Source organism: Lagopus muta, chromosome 5 (genome assembly GCF_023343835.1).
Source record: "Lagopus muta isolate bLagMut1 chromosome 5, bLagMut1 primary, whole genome shotgun sequence".
Taxonomy (NCBI): Eukaryota; Metazoa; Chordata; class Aves; order Galliformes; family Phasianidae; genus Lagopus; species Lagopus muta.
Genome location: NC_064437.1, coordinates 27,623,013 through 27,636,021, shown reverse-complemented (window position 1 = coordinate 27,636,021; position 13,009 = coordinate 27,623,013). Strand labels below are relative to the sequence as shown.

The 13,009-nt window shown below is 37.6% G+C and overlaps 1 long non-coding RNA gene across 1 annotated transcript; it reads left to right on the top strand.

Moving 5' to 3' along the window:
* Positions 1–4,969: 4,969 nt before the first annotated feature.
* Positions 4,970–12,003, top strand: LOC125694087 (uncharacterized). The gene is made up of 4 exons (XR_007377378.1): positions 4,970–5,094; positions 8,062–8,338; positions 9,422–9,558; positions 10,733–12,003. It is a non-coding gene; the product is annotated as an uncharacterized LOC125694087 (long non-coding RNA).
* Positions 12,004–13,009: the final 1,006 nt, after the last annotated feature.

Genomic DNA, 13,009 nt, shown 5'->3' with positions numbered 1-13,009 from the left:
TCTCTTTTCTCATTATTACGTTTCCTAAGATAATCTAATGCCTTTGAAATATATATCTATCTACAGAGGCAAAAATCTTACTGTTTTGCTTTTAATTGTTTTTTGAGTATCATTTCAGTCACCAGATCATACTCAAATTCGTTACTCTGTTTCTAATCCTGGGTCCTATAAAAGCCTTTCTTTGAGGATAATTTCACTGAGGTCTCCAATGATTGTGTATGTATAGAGATCATTTTGATCTATATACTTGACATCAGTCTTATTTATTCTGGATTAACTCTTATTCCTCAGTTTCAGTCCTTTAGAATCTTGTAATGTTTACTGGACTTGGTGTTCACCAGTGCAGAGGAGCTCATTAAAGAGCTTAAGTTTGGAGGCATACTGGACTGTTGTGACCATGCCCTGGTTGAGTTTGTGATCTTGAGGATTTTTGGCCAAGCAGAAAGCAAAGTCAGGACCCTGAACTTCAGAAAAATGAATTTGAAGTTGTTTAAGGAATTATTGGGTAAGATTTCCTGGGAAGTTGTCTTAAGGGACAAAGGAACAGAGTAGAGCTAGAAGCTCTTTAAGGACACCCGGACTACATGCATTCCAGGGTCCTGAAGGAATTGGCTAATGTGATGTCAAGCCAGTCTTCATCATATTTGAAAAGTCATGGCTGTCAGGTGAAGTCCCTGGCTGGAAAAAGGGAAATATCACTCCCATTTTAAGAAAGAACAGAAGACCTAGGGGAACTACAGGCTGATGAACCTCACCTCTGTTCCTGTTCCTGAAGCTCCTGAAAACTATGTTAAGGCACATGTAAAACAAGGAGGGGATATGAGACAGCCAGCACAACTTCACCAAGGGCAGATTGTGCTTGAACAATTTGGTGGCCTTCTATGGTGCAGTGACTGCATTGGTGGACAAAGGAAGGGCAACTGATGTCATCAACCTGGACTTCTGCAAGGCCTTCTGCAAGGCCTTCAAGGATATCATTCCTGACCACATCCTTATCTCTAAATTGGAGAGATATGGATTTGAAAGCTGAACTATTTGATGGATGAAGAATTGGTCAGAAGGTTTTAGCCAGAGGGCTATGGTAAATTTCTCAGTGTCCAAGTGGTATTCCCCAGGTGTCCATCTTGGGTACAGTGAGCTTTAACATCTTTATCAATTGTGTGGGCAGGGGATCAAGTGCACCTACAGCAAGTTTGCTGATGACACCAAGCCAAGTAGTGCAGGTGATACAATAGAAGGAAGGGATGCCATCCAGAGGGATCTGGACAGGCTTGAAAAGTGGGACCATGAGAATACAGTAAGGTTCAACAAGACCAGGTATCAGAGTAGTCCCAGATAAGTGTACAGACTGGGAGAAGAACTCCTTGAGAGTAGCCCTGTGAAGACAGTCTTGGGGGTCCTGGTGGAGGAAAAGTTTGACATAAGCCAGGAGTGTGCACTTGCAGCCTGGAAGGCTGATAGCATCCTCAGCTGCATCAATAGAGGGGCAACACTGGCTGCCCAAAGAAGTTGTGGATACCCCACCCCCCAAAAGTGTTCAAGGCCAAGATAGATGGGGCCCTGGGCAACCTGTGCAGCTTAATTCAATGGTTGAATTCCTGCCCATGGCAGGGTGTTTGGAACTAGCTTATCTTTAACATCTTTTCCAATCCAAGCCATTCTATGAATCTATTTTTTTTTGCTATATCTCTGTCAGTTTAGGCATTTTTACCCTTTTATAGTTCTTTTCCTATGTCTTTTTTTTTTCCTTTTTATTTTTTGTACTTTCATTTTAAAATATCATATATATATTTTGTCCTGCCTTTGTTTTCAAGGCATTCCAGTATGTAAAATGTACATAGACTATCTTTTCTCACTTGCTGTCAAATGATCAGTGCTTATCTCTACTGATTCTCCTAAGTATTTACTACTGATCAGTTTTTATTTCACATTAGATTTTCAGATAAGCACTTTGGCACTTCTCCTTGGGCTGTTTCTGTAGTGGAGAAGAATTAGGAATACATACATCCAAAGTTGCTTCATATTTCTTCTTCTAATCTCTCTTAAAAGATGGCAAAATGTTGGTAAAATTCAATGACAAGATGTTACATGTCCAGATTACATCCTAAAATGAAATACTTGATTTCACAGTACACAGTTTGGCAGTATTAGTCTGCAAGACATACCAATATCTGCACTGCAGCATGCCAGCACAGTCTTTTATTGGACTGTCCTTGAACAGGATCGGTAAACCTCATCCATATATTAAAAATCAATCAATCATCCAAAGAAAAATCACACCTGCTAGAAATGGGCTTGTTTTTTACATTTTTTTAAACCAGTTTCTTGGAACATTTCATAATAAGCTTTTGTGATGCAGACAGTGTAAATTGTAGGGTGGTGGTACACAAAACTGACGTTGTCAAAAGTGTTAATAAAGAGAACTACAGTCTAGTCTTTTATAAGGATTTTCCTTTATCCTTCTTTTTTATATTCATCTTTTGTATATATTTACTTATAATTTACATAAAATATGCACATCTTATGTTAAAATGGTATTCTAATAAAAAGCTCACAATTTTTTATCTGTACAGTGGAACTCTCTGTGACACTAATACTGAAAATTCATAATGATACCAAAACTATGGGAACCAGTTTTTTTGTATTGGGGCGAAGATACTGAAATTTGATGGTTGGCACTGCAGTGATTCTTATTTCAGGATTCTTCTCATTCATGAAAACCTAGGTTGTGCTGCACACCAGTAGAATTTTTACTGTCAGTGGGAAGGCATGCATCAAATTGGTAGCATAGCCTTTAAAACGTGATATTTGCTTTGGCAGAGCATCTTCAGATAGTTCTAGTCAATGGTGCCATTGAGTCTGACAGTGACTGAGAACACCTCACCTTTTACACTATTGCAGCCTGTTATTTTTAATGGGAAGTTACAGAGCCATTAAATTGCTAAGTATATTTTATTATTAATTATATTTTAGAAATATGCATAAACCAGTAAAATGTACCTTAAATTGCCTCCTTTCTGCGTGTGTGATGTAGTTATCACAGGATATGAAGAACATTATAAATTGGATTTGGATTAGAGCAGCATAAAAGATCACATCATTATCTGCACCACTCTTTTATGGGAAAGTAACATGTACATTATAAGGTGACGAGAAATGATTTAATGTTCAGTTCTGACACATCCTCCTGCATCACTGTTCCTGCATGCAGAATGACTACAAATCCAAAACTTCCCCATTCTCTTCTTTTCTTCAGTAATCTTTGCAGAAATACCTAACTCATACCATAAAATAGCCAGTGCAGAACAATATCCTGTAGGTTTATAATAGCATGGAAATGTTATAATATGATCTTCATGTGTGATAGAGAAGGAAGATTTTAGAGTTGCTTTCCATGAATTAGAGTGGAAAGCCAAAGCAGCTGTTTCACAGTCACTATACAGCGTGTTCTGAATATCTTAGAGTCATAGTATCATAGAATCATCAAGGATGAAAAGACCTCCAAGATCACCCAGTCCAATCACTCACCTACCACCAATATTTCCCCACTAAACCATTCCCCTCAGTGTAACATCTAAATATTTCTTGAACAAAGAGGGACTCAATGCTGGGCAGTCTTTTCCAGCACCTGATTAATCTTTCGGAGGAGAAATTTTTCCTAATATCCTACCTGAACTTCCTAAATGCATGTAACCGTGCTCTGAAAATAATACACAGTATTCAAACCTTTTCAAGCTATTTATATATACTAAAAGCATTTATGTGATCAATTTGTTTGACTACTTTTTCTGCTGTTTGAAATCTGTAAGTTGACAAAAAAAAAAAAAAATTAAGGTGATAATCCCATAGAATTATATCTGTATAAGTGTTAAATTGATTTGCATAATTAAGAAAAGAGAAAACATATTCAGCATGCCCACTTCATTTTTACAACAGAAGAAGAAAATATTTCAATTATTGATCTCCTGAGAATTTGTATGACAGCCAAATGAAGACACAAATTGTCTACCGGAAGAAAGTGGAACATGATGAAACCATTCTTTTGCTACATAAAAAGTGAAGAGCTGAGTAAAGAAATGCAAGTCAGACAGGACCTACACCTCTCAAGACAGCTGGTGTTTAAATCTGAGTCTTTCCAGTTCTTTTCTTCAGGTATGTCCCTGTACCCACATGGAATAATGTTTCTGTATCCAATTTGATCAGATTTTTCTAATGTAATTTTGTCTCTTGCTGTTTTTAAACCATATCAGTGAAGTAATATTAGTATTTTTCTTTATCCCTCTTCACTTATGAGTAGTATCTCTGCATAATATTCATGGAAACAAATGAATCCCACAAAATGCTGAACTCCTCCAATTCTACTTAATCCTGAAAGAAAATGTCAGGAGAGTACTGAGGTTAGTTATATTCAAATGTTATTATTCTCATTCCATTATCCATTTATATTCTTTAATGCATTTAGAAAGACATACACATAAACTAATAAGTGCTAAACCTTTGTGAAAAGCAAGCCATGCTCTGTGAAATGTAATTTATTCTACCTTGATGTTCATTCTCAAAGAAATTATTTATTTTTCTCTTTTATGCTTGGAAACAATCACTTATAAGATAACAATCTTATAGCAGTTTGGTCTCCTCCTATGATATCTGCTTGGTGGATGAAGGGAAGGTGGTAGCTGTATGTGATGGTGTGCTTCCCCCGCTCCCTCTACCCCTTCTTTCCCTCAATTCCATCTTTCAACCTGGCCTTACTAACAAATCCTTGCCTGGGAGGACGACAAATAGTACTAATAACACTCTTGCTGGGACAGGTTAACAACCACAAATCTATCTCAAATTGAGAGGCTGAAAGAACTGATAGCAGACACCTGGTTCAACAGCTGAAGACCAATTGAGCATGTGCCTAAAAAACAACAAATGGCTGTGAGTCCATCATCTTACCCCATAGTGAGCAGCTGAAGAGCTTTTCTGGGCTTTACTTAAGAGCAGCAGGTTATGCGATAGGATCTTCCCTTGAGTAGGGATGATTCTCAAGGTTATGCCCGTGTAGCGATCATAACATCAGGATGTTTTGCTGATCAATACAGGACTTCTGTAAGTGACTGTTTGTTTTAGGCTTTGTTAGCCTTTATAAGATAACATCTTAGATTGTAAGATTTGTTAGCTTCACTGAAGTTATATCTTAGTTTGGTTCTACACGTATCCCTCAAACACAAACTAAATCTGGGACTAGGAGTAGATTCTGCCACACCTAGGCTCTTACTTCTGTGGTTCAAGAAATATGGAAAGAAAGGGAATCTGTTCTGAACCTTGTGGCTCAACAGGAGGGTCTCCTGTCTGTGGGCCCACTTGGATGTAAATAATCAAGTGTATCTAGCTATCTTGAATCCTGTTAAGTCAGTGTTAAATCATAACACTATGTCTGTAATGTGTAACTGAATGTGTCCTAGTTTTTCTCTTATGAGTGCAGTATAGCATAGTTTCCACCTGTGACAACACGATCTTTCTGGATTTCTGTAAGGTCTTTGATACTATCCCTAATGGCATCCTTCTGAACACAGCATCCATCTGTGAGGTAAATGAGTTTGTGTTTTGCTGGGTGATGAACTGGCCTAACAATATTGCTCAAAGGGGTTTTAGTAAATGGGGCTACATCTGGCTGGTAGTCAGTCACCAGTGGTGTTCCCCATGGCTCACTTCTAGGGCCTACACTATTTGCCATCTATATTAATGGCCTGGTTGAGGGAGTGAAATCCATTCTCAGCAGGTTTGCTGCTGCTACTAAGCTGGGAGGTGTTATTGACGCTCTGGAGGAATATGAGGCCTTAGAAAGGAGTCTAGATACACTGGAGCATTGTGAAGTCATTAATGGCATGATGTTCAACAAAGGTAAATGCTTCAAATATAGTAATGCTGGACACAGGCAGACACTGGGAGAGAAGTGGCTGGAGAGCAGCTCTGCTAGAAAATGACCTGGGGATGCTCATGGCAGCAGGGTCAGCATGCGCTGGCAGTCAGAAGGGCAAAACACATTAACAGCTCTGTGTCTGCCCAGTCCCTCGACACTGCAAGTGCTGTGACACCAGCAGCAAAACAGAGATTACAGACCCCACTGTTTTAGAAGTCATAGTTTTAGAGCTGGGGTCAGACAGTACGGTTCTGCCCCTACCTCTTCCAAAGGCTTTTACAGTAATGATAGCCAGGCGAAAAGACTCTTTAAACACCAGCTTCCTTTTATTTTATAGGGATTACCCCATCTAAAAATTTCTCTGCACTCAACTTGCTTAAATGAATAGTGGGAGAGTGTAAAGTGCTGACAGCTTCAAGACTGAACAGAGCATAGTCACCTAGTTCAAAGTGGTAGCTTACGTTTTCAGAAATTTGATCTATACAGTGAAAAATAATGCTTTTCCAGCTTCAAATAGCATTATCTCATCCAAGAGAACAGGTCTATGTTTTTCTACATATTGCTTAGCCCAGGTATTCCCACTGATATACATAGTTCACGTTAGCCGCTGGCTGGCTGTCCAGCTCACCTGCTACATGCAAGTGCAGGGGCAAAGCTGGACTGCTTAAGGCCTCATAAGGGTTATGGAGTGCAGCTGGTGGCCTTTTCTGGACAGCATCCTCCCTGTAAACTTGTGGGGTCAACATCTCCCACTCTGTTGGAAGTGGGTGTCCGGGAGGTCTCATTCAGGGTATCATCTTCCAACCTAGTAGAAGATATTTTCATGGGACCAGCAGGTTTAAAAAGCAATTTGCACATGTAGGGCCTTATGGTAAGTCGATAAGATGATTGAAGAGAAGTAAAGTCTGTTTACCTTTAAAATTCGAAACTTAAGTTGTGTCTGTATCTGTAACTGCTGGCCTGTGTTAGAATTATTGGCACCACAAATGTTTTTATGACTCACCCTAGAGATGTGTATGAATATTTGTGTGTATTTGTACACCCCTAAAAATATGTATGTGCATTTAAATGTATATGTATTAGTGCTGCAGACTGGATTTGACACTCAGAAGGGCATCCTAGATGTGTTGGTAAGACAGGGGCTGCACACAGTGCTGTCCATCCCCAGAGGCAGGACCAGGTAGCCACTGAATAAGACTAGGAGTAGAATCGGTATCGTAAATCTTGTTTTCCTTGTGATGCACCAAAAGCAAAGGTGTCTTTGTTCACTGTTCATACAGCTTTTGAAATGGCTCTTCCTTACTCATACAATGACAGTTATGCTGGGTGCAGATGAGAAAAAAATCCAATGCTATCACTGTAATAATGAATCTAAGTGCCAGAACTCAGTCTTCACTCTTGCACAGTATTTCACAATATTTCAATGCCTTTCCAACTCCTTGATGAATAAACCAGCACAGGTCTCAAAAGGTGAGTATTTTGAGATTTTCTTTTCTCACAGATGTTGAGATTTTCAAAATAAGCTTAAGTAAAACAAACTTTGTATTCTGGAAAGATTTTTCAGTTTTTCTGTTTAATTAGAGTTGCCAATTAGATGAAAACGTAACGTTAGAGACCACAGGTCATTAAAGATGAATAGAAACATATTTCTGTGGAGAAAGGGAATAAAAATTACTTTGGAAGAGCTTTTGTGAACTTAGGAAACTGTGTATATTTTTCCAGAGTTTTAGTTTTTAACCTGGACATATTGAGAAGAGCTGTCATGTAGATACTCACATGTCAAAACCAAAACATTATTAATTTTGCTTAACTTCTATTACAGTCCCAATATTCCATCATGTATTATCAGTGGGCTTTGCCTACTTTGCCTTTTCTGAGACAAATGCTTATAGGGAGTCTTGATGCCAGTGCACAAGGTATTACCAGGTTTTCATAAAGCAACCATTAAATCAATGTTTTGCAATTAGCATTTTGTTTGTGCTTTCACTCAATCATTTCAAATTTTTTTTAATTGGTAAATTGAAATTTATAAAAGTCTGTATTTATTCCAGTGGAAGAAGTAAGCAAGGCAAAGTATTAGCGAAACAAACAGGATAGAGATTGCATGCACTGTGATAGTTTCTCTCTTCCTCAATTTATTTTGTACATCATAGATGGAAAACTCTTAAACACCATTGAGCATAACGTCGAGTATTTTAAGAGCTAATCCATGCAATGATCAGAATTTCTACAACGTATTATCTGGAGCCTTCAAAATATTACCATTTCAAGAGGTGAATTCAAATACAACTTTGCATTGCTGAGTTATCTTTCGGTGGGATAGTGATACTGTATATAATACACAAAAAGTGAAAGATTGGAGAGACATGAAGAAAAGTTGCCATCATATCAACCTGAAGAGATTGAATAAACCAGCACAGGTCTCAAAAGGTGAGGAGATTTCCTTTTTTACCTTTCCCTTCTTTAAGATTAGCTTCTCTTTTTATGAGTTTTAGCTTGAATGTTTTCCCCAATAACTACATTATTTCATATTTTGTGGCTCATTATGTACACTAAGTCTAAGTTATATTAACTATCTCTTTACAGTCTTGATCATATTTAGATGTTGCTTTAACATCTGGGAATTCTCTGTGAGGAAAACCAACATATTTTTTTTTCACAGTTCCTATTCTGTCTGCCTTTTATACTTTGATTTGAAATATTTCAGGAATTATGCAAGCATTTCTTTATAATAAAATAGTATCACAGCTTTCTGGCAAAAAAAAGGCAATATACTTAACATAAATTGTATACAGGATATGATGAGATATGAGGCCATTAAATCCAAAGAATGACATGAAACAAAAGAAGTAAATTGTCACTAGGAATTTAGGAATAGTTGAAAAAACATGACTTTTTTTTTGTAAGTCTCAGTTTTGGAGACTGAATCTTTTATATGAAATTCCAATCTACTCATGATGACAAGAAGATTCTCTGTCAGATGACACTTCAGAGTTAAAATCGTTCCAAGGCTTCACTTGTTAATCTTTTGCTCTGTTTTTGTCTGTCAGAACTCTTGTTGTTGAAAGACTAAGCAAAATAATGGAAGTAGAAAATATTACTCTTCCTATTTTGATGGAATTTGAATTATGAAATCATTGCATTTGAAACTCCTTTCTAAAAATTCAGTTCTAGATGTTACGTGGTCTGAACAATAGATTTTATCAAATTCTCTGTATCATTTTACCTTCATGATTTTATCTCAGAATTTAGAAGTAGTTAGACTTCCAGTTGTTGTACCTATAGAACATTTTGATCACACCACGGTTCATACAATCCTCAGAGTGAATTATGTGATTTCTGTATGCTGAGTAGAATGATATTATTTTACAAATCACATATTAAGTACAAAAATCCATTGAAAAGCAGTAACAATTCAGAAATATCTTACTCTCCAAGTTGTACTATCCTGCTCTGTGCTGGATGTGGTATGGGCACTTGGTCTTCTTACTCACAGACTCCAGTTTTTTGCAGGTCTTTCAGTCAGAATTCGTCCTGGTGCTGAGTTTACTGTTTCATATAATGACAAGAAACAGACAGAGGAATGAAGGGAATGTCACCTCATTGTAGAAGTTGGTGTTGCTGATTTCCCTGTAGTGTCTCTGCTCCTGGTAACATTACCTAACATTTTTTAATTCTGCCTAACTGCTTTCTCTGGGATTGGTGCTAAGATTAAATATCGTTATGTTTGCCATACTTGACAGGATATTTTTCCTTGTTTGAAGTAGCAATTAAAATGAAATAGAGAGATTTGGGAACATAAAGATTGCAGTAATCAGCTGAAATAATTATTTCCTTTGTTCATCTACAGCTAAGAATATTTTCAAAGTCTTTTCTAAACTACTTGCTCAAGTGAAAGCAGTTCCACAAGGAGGGGAAAAAAAAAAAAAGGGATGCCTTTCATCTTGTGACATCACTTACGCTTTAAATTGGGCATCAAGTCTGTGATGTTCAGGTCCCTTCTGCTGAAAGGCCTCTACTAAAATTTTGCTGTAAATACTGAAACCACATGAAGCCCCAGCTTGTGGCTCTTCTACAGTACATGCCTACCATGCCCATTTTCAGCTAACACTTTTCACAGTTCTGTGAATGATTTCTCTCAACTGATGTGTTCTCCCAATTCTCAGTCCCAATAATTAGTGACATTACACAGCAAATACTTGTTTCAGGATCCTAAAGAGTCAAAGACTATTCCAAAACAAAGCTATCAAATAGCCTTCTGAGGATGAAATGAAAATAAGGTCTGGCAGCACTACCTGCTTCCATCAAAGTTCATCTGAATTTTGAGGACTCCGAAAATGAGCATTTGTGTGTTATAAATTAAATTACATGCAAGCCATAAAAACCATCTAGCTGTTACTTAATGATTTTAATCACTTTTTTTTTTTTTTTAATTTTATGATTGCCAATTTCAAGGTTATAGATAACTTGAATTATCTACAGGTAAGTCAAACCTCACCCAAACCCACTGAGGTTCATAACCAAATGGAGAGAGTTAGGTACATTTAGCAAGAAATAATGGAAAGCTTGAAATCCAATTGATTGGCACCCAAACAAAATATAATTTATCTAAGTTACCTTGGAATACTTCTGGAGTACATGTCCTACGTTCTACTTAGTAGAGAACTGAACTGTGTCAAAGCCCTTCTTCATTTCAAATAAAATGCTCCTAATAGCAATTGTTGATAATTGAAGAGATGTTGCTTTTTTTATTATAATTTTTTTTATTTAAGAGATAATGAAGTGTTTGAAACTCTCTAACCGATGATATCATATCACTGACAGTGCAAATGAAGAAGGAGGTGTCTGTTTTAAGGCGACTGAACATCATCTGCATCACCAAGCATGGCACAGGAAGTCAGAAGGTGTTTCATTGCTCCTTTACAACCAGTGGACTGCTATGGTTGCTCAAGCAGATAATAAGCTGGCCGTACAGTGGTAAGCCTTGGCATGGTTTATTTTCTGTTCACAGGAAAATCCTACCTTTACTATTGATGTAGAGAGTGTGTCAAAATGTTGCAGTCAAATGCAGGTGCTCTGAAATTTTGTGCCTGTAGAAGACATAAGGAAAAACTGTGGACGGATTCGTGGAGAGCACTAGGGTGGAATAGTGCTATCTTGAAAATATGCAGGATGTCGGTTACTCCACAGGGCTGGTCAGCAGCTGTGCACTGTAAATGCACTGAACAGGTGGAGCATAGCAGGCTGCTTGGCTTTGCTGTAAAGTATCTCTGGGCAAGTTGAATGAGGTTTTGCTGATCTGACAGCATTTCAGAACATCATCCAGCTCCAGTGAAGCGATCTTAAAATTTAAGCATTTTCAGCCAATAAACCTGTTGATGGGACTAATAGAAGTAACATGCTTGAAACAAGTGTGAGAAATATGAAGAGAAAGGTAATCAAGACGTTTTTTCCCCCTCAGCCAGCGTATGAGATATTTGTAGACGTACCAGTTGAACCATTCAAACATCTGATATATGTCACTTATAAAAATCTATATGTTTACCCTAGCATATAGGCATACAGAAATTTTAGCAGCCTTGCAGATAACAGAAGGAAAAATAACTTGAGGATTTGGAATATTAAGGAGCTTGACGTTTTGAGAGCTGTTGAACACTGTACATTCTCTCAGCAATGATCAACACAAAGTTATTTAGCACAGGTGTTTATGTAATTGAGATACATTAGGAAAACTAGCAGTGCTCAATGAGCCTCAAACTGGCATTTATGCTCTTATGTTTAAATACACTTCTGTTAATTATAAAGAGTTATGGTATGAAATAAATACCATAACTTGCTCGTGTAAGAAAACTTGCTGATGGATTTTCGAGGCACATATTCCTTCATTTCTTAAGTTGCTGCATAGCTGGATTTTGTAACAGACAATGTAGAACACAAAACCACTTCAAGGATTTCTACACAGTGAGTTTGAGCCAAAACGTTTCTCCTGCTACTGCAGTATTGGCAACATTCCCTAACAGCAAATGTGCAGCTGAAAACAATACAGATGTAAATGAGTGAGTTTTCAAATTCTAATCCTGTGATACTTTTATCACTCTACTCAGATGCTTGATGTTCATTAAAAACACAAAAGTGATGTTGTTTTTTTTTTTTTCCATGTGTGTGTTTTTCCTAGATGTCTTTCAGGCATTTGGGTACACCAGTTTTGATCTGCTTAATGCAGCTATCAGGGAAACTGTTACCTTAGTAAAAAGCTGTGAGCTTCAGTGTCTGAGCTGATAAAAATCTACTATTACAAGTCAGTGATATGCCATATACAGAAAGTATTGTAATGAAATGCCTGTGAATGTACCTGGCACAGCTGAGGAGTACAGCAATGGCAGAGGCATACAGGCACTGTACTGACATTAAATTTAAGAGATTTTCCACAGCTCAGCGAGTAGGATTTGTGCCAAACAAAAGGATCTTAGTTCTGTCTCAACAGTCACCGTTAGGATATATTCACACCCGTAAAGCTGTGAATGCAGCTCCTTTTATCATTTGCTTAACTGCTCAAAGCAAGAGCCAAGGTTCTGAAGGCTTTCTGTCACTACAGCAGAACTCTGCTCTGCCATTTACATGGCATGCGGTTGAATATTGATAACTTTTTTTTGGTTGCACAAACTGTGGGCTGCATAAATCCTAATGGCCTGAAAATCCTTCATTTGTTTTATCAAATCTAGATGAAGGATAGCCTCCTTGTACATGGAATATTTACTATATGAGAAAGGTCCATAAACTACTCAGTTGTTATGTTTTTACTTTTTCCAGCTAATGATGAAATGTTATTAGAAAGGTAGGTTTAACAGGTTAGCTGCCTACTATAAGAGCAGAAACTTAACCTACAATGTTAATCTTGTTAATTTAATGGAAATGTTTTTAAGAGCTATCAAATGACCAAAAAAAAGAAAGAAAACAGAATTGTCAGTGGTGTCTACTATTGTATTCACATGGTGCATTGGAAGAAGTCCGTAGGCTGGTCACCTACAAAATGTTTCTCATCTACAGTCCATCTCCATCAGCAGAGGGGTGGCCAGCAGGGACAGGGAGGTGATTGTCCCC